Source organism: Ursus maritimus, unplaced genomic scaffold (genome assembly GCF_017311325.1).
Source record: "Ursus maritimus isolate PB19 unplaced genomic scaffold, ASM1731132v1 scaffold_6, whole genome shotgun sequence".
NCBI lineage: Eukaryota > Metazoa > Chordata > Mammalia > Carnivora > Ursidae > Ursus > Ursus maritimus.
Genome location: NW_024426774.1, coordinates 58997055 through 59006628, shown reverse-complemented (window position 1 = coordinate 59006628; position 9574 = coordinate 58997055). Strand labels below are relative to the sequence as shown.

Below are 9574 nucleotides of genomic sequence, written 5' to 3'. Positions count from 1 at the left end.
AGGGCTAGTGATCGTAGGGCTTATGGAATTTTCTCCATCTATTGAGTAATCCTCATTTCCCTCTGCCTGTCTAAAATCCTCTTTCTTTGAAAAGCAGGCCAGCCTCTTCCATGGAGCCTTCCCTGACTACACCCCCCACCCCAAAGGTCTCTATCCTCTGAACCAGGCACCCATGATGTGTCCTGGACCACTCCTTAGAATGTGTGTATACCCACAATCATATGACCAAAGGCTGTGAGTCTTCAAGAGGAGACTGGTGTTCTATTTCTTTAGTGTCCTCCATAGCCCCTAGCCCAGCAGAACACACAAAAGGTGCACAATAGCAACTTGCTGGTCAACTCATTCCAGTTCCTCCCATTGAAGGAAAGCGAAACCAACCCATTTGCCACACCCCAGCAGCCCAGGTGGTTCCACAGGGACAGAAGAGCACTGTAGCAAGAAGTCTCCAAGGGACGAGGTCCTGGAGTCAGCCTTCGAACCCATTTTGGTGGGCTCTACATGGCCTCAGGGATGAGACTCAGGGCAGCAGGACCTGTGAGTTCCACCTTCCCCCTCCCTCCAGTCATCGCAACACACACATACACACGATGTCCTTGCGTTTTCTCTCCTCTGCTACCCCTGAAGTCTCTCTTCACCCAAGTCCTCCTCGATGGATAAATTAGGACAGGTGTGATTTATCCTGGGGCCCATATGGACTTTAGTAAAAGCCATGCCCCAGTCTGCATGCATCAACTGGCGCCAAACTCTCCCCCAGGACTTCCTCCAGCTCTAGGAAAAAGCCAGGTGAGAGCAGCTCTCTACACCCATTCTGAGAGGGATCAGAGCAAGTAAAACCTGAAATGGAGAAATTGCACTAGTAAAAGCAAACACCATCGCATCACTGGACCTCACAGAGGCCCCTGCCGACATTTAGAAAGACCCTACCATTTCCAGACTGTTCCGGTCAATAATAATCTGGGGACGACCTTAATGCTTGATTTCCCTTTCCCTGTGATTTGTGGCTGGTGGAGCTCAAGGTCCTCGAGTCCAAAACAGTGTTTGTGCTTGTTAGGCAAAGTTGCAAGGCCAGGCAGCATCGGCTCTCTCCAGCCCAGCCCTGCCTGGCCCCAGCCTGCAGCAGAGAAAGCCTCCTTACAAAAGGTAAGGGTCTCACGGTGACATTAATGTAGCCACATTCTACACGTGTAATATTCCAGAGTAGTAGGTAAGCCTGTAAATCCATTATTTATGACGTGAAATTGCACGCACGGTACGATGCAGATGCGTTAGCATCACCGTGAGAAGCTTCTCAATGTCCTTGTCTTGAGAGGTACAAATTTTACAACTCTGGCAATGCGTCACCAAGCATTTCTTACATAGCTACTTCCATATGTGGTTCGAAGTGGTTGGTTATATTTAAACATAGAATTTCCCCTACCTGATTACACTGAACAAATTAAAAATGGCTCCATCATTTGCATCCAAGTTCTGGGTTTCTTACCATCGCCCTCGCTTCCCTATTGCAGCACTGAAATCAGACCTTAACTGTGTTTGTGAAACAAAAACACAGGAGCCCACTTCCACTGCAGAACAGGAAGTCACAGGCGGACACCTGCATTTCTCTCTTTGTTGGCTGGGGGTGGGGTGAGGACAGATGTCGAATAGGAATGTTTCCATGCCCACGTCTTAGCTTCAAGTCGGAGATTTGGGAGATCCAACCTCTGTGTGTCCGGGACACCCGCTCACCTTTTCTGGGCCATGACATCCTGCTCTTGCAAACAGCCCACCACCAGCATGCTTCAACACTGGCAGAAGTGAAAACCTAATCAAAGGAACTGCCGCAAATATACAGGATTATCACAAGCTTGATTGCCTGGCTGAATTGTGCTGATCTACAAACGGAATTCACCACCTTCCGGTGCCACGTCCCATGGAGCTGAAGTTCTAAATTCAAACCTATTTCAGGCAGTTGTGAAGATTGTCACAGGTGGAAGAATAGGACATTCCATAGCAATGTATTAGATTTGTGTGTAATTTTTAAAAATTAAGACATAGGACAGGTGGGCTTCCATTTCTACTCTTACCTGACTCCTCTCCTGGTAGTACCCTCTGCTTCAGTCAGACCATAATCCCACTGACTCAATGGTTCATCCTTAAACTACACCAGCCCCTCAGCCTTGTTCTTCTCTTCTTGTTCTGGAGAGAGAAGCTGGAGGACTGCTCCCCCACCCTATCCCATCCTCCAGGCCTCATACAGCCCACCTCTTCTTTGAAGCCTTTCCCAAACCTTTGGCCCCTCACAGACCTACCTTCTCTGCGTTCCTGTAATGTTTCCAGCTATGCCACAGCCTTGCCCGTGGAAAGACTGCTTCAATCACCTGGTGACTTGTCTCTTCACCCTTGGAGACCCCTGGGAGGCCCCTCTCTTACGTGTCTGTGCATTCCAAACAATGACTAACAGTCTTGAGTTGAAAGCTGACAGTCAATAAATAACACTTTTTTGGAGGAAAAGTGGGCAGTTGCAATCAAAATTTCAAAAGCACTTGGCCTCTAACCTAGTATCCCACTTCCAGGCATCTAACCCGTAGAAATATTTACTCACTTACACAAAGACACATGTTTAAATGAGTTCATACATGGATAGAGTTTAGACTAAAACTCTGCCCATAGTGAGCATGCTATTCAGAATTACTGATAACTGTTGGTGCTGCTATTGTTGGGAGGTTCCTTGCAATATTGCTTTTAATAGCAAAAATTTGGAAAGAGTGCAAATGGCCACAAATAGGAGAATCATTAAACGATGGTACAATTCTATACAGATTTTAAGAAGACTGTGGATGTAGGTGTACTAACATAGTAAAATATCCACATTTTTACTGTTTACCAAAAAAAGCAAATTGTGGAACATGGTTTTATTTTCTTAAGTAAGAACTAAATTTATAATTGCATGTGCTAGATAGTAAACACATTCATGGAGACAGCATAGAGTCACTAAGAGCACAGCTGCAAATTCAGACTACCTGCGTATCAATCTGACTTCATCTCCTACTACCTGTGTGACCCCAAGGGAATTATTAGACATCTCAATGCCTCAGTGTCCTCATCTGTCAAATGGAGAGAGTAGTAACACCTGTTTCATAGGACTAATGTATGGACTAAATGATTTAATGAGTTCAGACATGTCAAGCACTTAAAATAGTGGCTGGCACATAGAAAGCCCCCAGTTGAGGTTGGTTGTCATCAGTATTACTGTCTGCAAAGAAAAGAAGACAAGGGATAAATACCAAACTGTTGACACTGGCTTTCTCCAGAGAAAGAAACTGGAGGAGGGGAACCTTTCTTGTTCTTCACCACAAGCAGGTATAACTTATGTAATATAAAGATGCGACCGACTTGTCAATAGGCTGCAGGTTTGGCTCATCAGGACAACTGCTACCTGAGGTGGTGTGAGGAGTCGGGACCCAGGGCCACAAGCCTCTGCTTCCCCGTTTCTAAATCTTCATTCTAACTCCAACCCACAGCCAGAAAATAAAAAAATAAAAGATGCTATTGCCAGCTGCTTCCCCCCCCCCCGCGCCCCATTCTGCAACCCCACAATGTGCTAAAAAATTAAGAACATCTGTTTGGGGGGAAAAAGCATCAATTACTATTTTAAACGGGAAGAAAGGGAACAGGAAGTAAATTGGTGACCAATGTATTTTTATTCATACATCTTGACTGCCAAGGTAGGACCCAGTACTGCTTTAATAATCATCTTCCTGTGGTAGAAGATGGGTCCAAGCACTACTAATTACTGCTGCCTCCACCTTGTAAAACCCTGCTCTTCCTTGACACTTTCCCAGCCAACCCCTGTCTATGGCATTCTCTATCTCCCCCTCTTTGAGGAGTGCTTCGGCCTCCGGCCCCTAGGACATTCTCATCCTGGAGGCACACATTGTGGTTTAACATATGCACCACATACAGCCCAAGAACTTTGAGAACACGAGTCTCCATCTTGGATTTCATTTGTCCCCACCACTTCTTGGCTCATCCCACTGGCCACACCACAAAATCCAAACTCCTTAGCCCGACCCCAGGGCTTCTCCCTTCTGGCCCCACACTTCTTTACAGCCCCATCTCCTACTACCCTCCTGCATGATCTCCCCTCTTTCTGGGGATGCAGTCAAGCTGGCCAAGTCCCTGTCCCTCAGTTCTACCTTTCGCTTTCCACCTTTTTTTTAGAGATTTATTTATTTATTTATTTATGAGAGAGAGAGAGAGAGAGAGAGAGAGAGAGCATAGCAGGAGGGGCAGGGTGAGGGAGAGAGAGAACCTCAAGCAGACACCATGCTAAGCGGGGAACCTGACCCGGCACTGGATTTCATGACCTTGAGATCACGACCTGAGACAAAACCAAGAGTCAGATGCTTAACAGACTATGCCACCCAGGCACCCATACTTTCTACTTCTTACTTCTGTAGCCACTGTTGCACTTATATTCACCATCTTTGTGCAGTCAGCACCTCCTCTCTTGCTCTTCACATACCCAGGTCTCACCATCCCTCCAGGTCAACTTCCACCACACCCTGGTCCTTTCCACTCTGCACCCCTCATCTGCATGACAAAAAACCCAAGGCACATGGTCCACCCTCTGAATGAGTAGAGCTTGTCTCCCTGACCAGATGGCAAATTCCTGGAAGGCAGGACACCTGTCAAGGTTCTTTTCCTTTTTTATATTGGGCATGGGAAGAGTGGGGTGGAGGGAAGGTTAGGAATTGGGAGAAGGGGAGGTGGGAATCTTCCTCCAAAAGCTGAAGTGAGGTTTCATTTAGTAGTGAAATCTCTATTGACAGCTTGCTAACTTCTCATGGCAAACTTTTCTTATTTGACTTTGTGTTCATTTTTCTATCTAAAAAAGGAAAAAAATAAAAAGATTGTTAAAAATTAAATCCAAAACTTTCAGCTCTGATAAGATGAGTTTTCTCAAATGCCAATAATTCCACATGGCTTGTCTAAAATTAGAGAGAGAGAAGTGACCAGGATTTTTAATAGATTGGCTTTCATAGTAGATGCAAGATAGTCAAAATCTATTTAAATGACTTTCTCAGGGAACTGGAGCAGCAGGCAATGCATCAGACGCCAGAAGTCCATTTAAATATTATACTAAGGGAAGGGAATTCATTTGGTCAAGATGCTAAAATGAACAGGCAGGGACAGAAATGCCCTGGAGAAGTGCTGGGTGTTTCATCTTGAATCCATTTGTAAAATAAACACATTTATTTACCAAGTTTAGTACTTCGACTATTTTCTGGAATCAGAACTTGCACAAATCTAGGCTGGGATGGCCAACTTGGAATTAAAAAATGACCAAAACTACAAAATTAATTTGACACTCCTCAATTTCCTTGTTTAGAAACACAAAGCAAATCCTAATCAGTTGGAAGTTTATACAGTATTTCAGTCTACAACTTGGAAATTGTCACAGTGCACTGGCAAACAGCAGCCCTTAGCGCCTCCAGCCCCAATGTGCTTGCCGTGATGGTCCAGGCAGCAGCTGTTTATGAGCTTAAAATGCAAACATACTAACTCCTTTCTTCTGCAGGAAGAACTTGCATTCCCACTGACACCTACTGCTGTCTTACAGATGGGTCTAACTCTGAGATCTCAAACCTTCTACGGGAAACACACAGACACACACACACCCTGCTCAGGCCCCACTCTACCCAGACACTTTTTAAATTGCTTTTCCAGTAGGATCCCAGGAAAAGGTGCCGTTTCACTACCACCTGCACATGGCCAGGATATGACTGGTTTGACAATCTATAGCCTCTCTGGTCCTGCAGGGGTCCTCAGGGTAACTCTGCCCCCCACCTGGTTAATGACCCCTTGTGGGGTTTGGACTGGGTGTTTGGTACCCTGAGTTTCCTGTAGCCAGCAGAGGCAGGAAGACCACACAGTATCAGACATAACATCCCCCAAGATGAGGTGTGGCACACCAGCAGACCTACTGTGTTGGCAACAAGGGCTGGCTGGTGAGGATGTCATTTAATGGCTCAGCAACTCACCAGCTGGTTTCATTATTGAATGCCTTCCTCCTCACCTCTGAGTAACAGAACTCCTGAAGGCAGGCCTGGCTCTTCCCTGTAGCTCTCAAAGGTTACGGAAGCCCCTTCGTCCCTTGCAAACTCTTTCAGCAAGAGCCTACCCTGCTCTCCCCATATTGTCAACAGTTCATAGCTGAAGCCTCAGTGGAATATCCCATCCAATTTCCCATAAAATGGGACATGAAAATAAACACACATATTGTATGTTGGTTTACATTTCCTGCACAGACCCAGCAGGGGCGACAGGAAAGACATTAAGGAAACTATTTCTAAAGCAATGGGCTACATTTTAGCAAGAATACTCTCACTGACCCTAAAAAGAAAGCCATTCAGAAGGCTAAAATCCCATATAATTCTTTGAAAACGTTCTTGAACATTCCCATTTTAATTTCCAAAATCAATACGGCTTGCTGGTGCTCCATGTTCGATGACAACAATTCATATTGATGGGGAGAGAGGTATGAACATTTTTCTACTGAATGGAAAATTTGGTTATTTTTAAGGACATTATTCCAAGAGAGAAAAAGGTCTTAAGTCCACTGCACCTGACAGAGTATTGTTTTGTTCCTAGAAGGCTGGTTTCTCTTGACATCTCTGCCCTCATTAAAAAAGCATATCACGGTTGTCGCCTTTATGTTTTCAGTCATGCAGTTTCAAGACCCAAAACAGAATGTTATCATTTATTTTTCGTCTGAAGAAAGGAATACTACTTGCATGCATGCTCGACACCAAAAATTCAAGAGAACATTCCCGTCACAGCGCTCCAGTTCAAAGCACCTGGCAAGTCTGACTTAGTGAGGTGTCTGAACTAGAGAATGGTAAAGGCTATTTTATATCTTTCAAGTAGATTCACTAACTAGAAAATAATTACTTTCCATTAGCACATTAAAATTGTATGTAAGTGGTACTACTAAAGTGCTAGAAAACAGTTTGTTCGCAGATAAATGGTCCCTCCTGCAGTCTTGTTCACACTGTTAATGTGAACGGCTCCACAAAGCCTTTCCTCATGGATTGTGCAAACATCAGCACCAGGTGCCACGCGAGGAAAGCCCACACATAGTCCAATGCCACCCTGGGACACAATGCATCTTCCATTGATATGCCATTTTACCACACCTAAGACCTGAAAAGGAACAACAATAGAAAGGAGGCAATGTACGTAATTTCATTGCCTCTCTCAGCAGTGGCCTTCCTTTGGTGGGGACAAAATGCTAGTCCTACACTTCAGCCATCAGGAGAAACCTGATAGCATCTTCTGCTAAACTTCCCTCCTGATCCTGCTCCACACTAGCTGCCTCACCACCTGAACTGTTCTTTCTCACATTCCCACACTTCTCCCTGTGAGGAGAGAAGGGTAAAGAAGCGTGGAATGTCCGGGTCTGGTGCTCTTTCTGTTTTCATCTCTCATTCTCTCTCTCTCAGCACTCCCATGTGTGGGACCATTACCTTAGCGGGTTGGCCCAGGTGGGCATCTTAGGTCAATTCCACTCTAGCCTTACAGAGAAATTTCCTCTTCACTGGTTCTTCCTTGAGGACCCGTGCTTTTTCTCATCTCAAAAGGCAAAATTGAAAGATCAAGCTCAGAGCATGGGACTACAGGGCTAAGGACATTACTAGCCTACTTTTGGGCCAGGCCTTCAGCCAGAAGTGCTAACAGAGCCCATGTGGCCCATGCTTGGTGTGGCAGATTTCAGCAAGAACGGGAGTTTCATATCGGGGCCTGGGGCCAAAGCCCTGTGGAAATCAACAGGATGTCTTTGCCAAGAGTGCCCACTCTACATATTTCCCTTGAGCCTGATGTAAGATTTCATGTTTAGAATCCTGGTTAAATGGCTTTTCAACTCATCACAACTAATTTAATGGGAAGAAACCCCCAAGAGCTAATAAGTGGAAATTTGGAACATAAGAAGCTGAGATAATCGACATACAAATGACAAGTCTTGGGGCGCCTGGGTGGCTCAGTCATTAAGCGTCTGCCTTTGGCTCAGGGTGTGATCCCGGAGTTCTGGGATCGAGCCCCACATCAGGCTCCTCTGCTGGGAGCCTGCTTCTTCCTCTCCCACTCCCCCTGCTTGTGTTCCCTCTCTCTGGCTGTCTCTCTCTCTGTCAAATAAATAAATAAAATCTTTTAAAAAAAAAACAAAAAACAAAAACAAATGACAAGTCTTCAAATGACTATGGATTGACTATATGCACATCCGGACATTATCATAAACCACAAAGAGTTAAAACTGACTGAAGTCTTGCTCCTTCTTACACTTGCATATAATACAACTACTAATATCTAGCACCATTATTAGGGATGACTGAATTTGACATTATACATACAATAAGATCCATACTCTAAAGATATTAAAATTCACAGACAAATCTTTCTCAGCTCTGTTAAGAAACTCAGTAGGGTGATTGGTTCAAGGGTCATGTGATTTCCCACCCTTCACTCAGAGAAGAGTGAAATCACACTTCTGGCGACCCGAAGATGGAGGTTGATATAAAGAATCCCAAGCAGAAGTTTGAAGTTTCCTGATTTTATTTAAAATTAATGTGAATTCTGTAATTTATGTAAAATGAATGTCAATTTCAACTCCATATTGTAGTAATAATCTTTCCATTAATTAACTTCTCCTCAAAAATTATTTTTCTTTTTTTTAATGGGAGAAGGAGCCAATGCAATAGCTAGTCTTTACTGGAGAGAAGAAACTTTACAGCACATTTTGAGTAAGTTAGTGCAAAGGCTCAGTGAGCCAGCTGGTGGGGCACTAGCTTCCAATGGGTTCCAAAACTAGGGCACCACTGGGTCTCGCCTTTGTACATCCAGAACCAGACGACAGCAGTATTGTCCTCTTCAAAGATGCAGCCCACTATTTACTTGTTGGTGATAGATGGGACTAAATGAGGGTCTTCCTTGGTACCTGAAGCTGCCTTTGGGGGCTAGCATATTGCACGGGTCCAGTCCCTTCCATGCAGCCATCAAGACCTCCCTCTCCAGTCCAGGCACCTGCTCATCATCAGTAGGAACACCATGGTGACTCCATTGGGACCATGGGCCCTTAGGGCCTGCGATGCCAGCGCTCCAACTCCACGAAGTAACTTTGAAGCCATCGGGCCCACTACAAACAGCAACACTTCCTCAAAAATTCTGAAGTAAAGCAAATGCTCCAGGGAAATCACCATGCTGATCCTACAGCCCCAAGGTGTATCCAGCATACCACCACCTTACCCCACATACCCTGGTTTGAGAAGAAAAGCAACAGGGGAACCAAAGTAGAATTCTGAATCTTGGAAAGAGAAGTGAAAATAATGCTTACCAAAGGAGGGGAAGAATAAAGGACACTGATTATATTTTTTCCGCAACCATTTTCCATAGCCACTGATAGAAAATGATTAAAATATTATGCTGGCTTGTCATGACGTTTCACACTGAAGTGTGTTCATTTGGCACGTGGAAAATTTTCTTCCTTGGGGACATCAGAACTTGGCTTAGGAACATACTCTGAGAACACCTTGAGAAC

At 44.8% G+C, this 9574-nt stretch overlaps 1 pseudogene; it reads right to left on the bottom strand.

The window, feature by feature from the left end:
* Positions 1–8713: 8713 nt before the first annotated feature.
* LOC103671284 lies at positions 8714–9278 on the bottom strand (annotated as a pseudogene).
* Between the last annotated feature and the right edge of the window lie 296 nt (positions 9279–9574).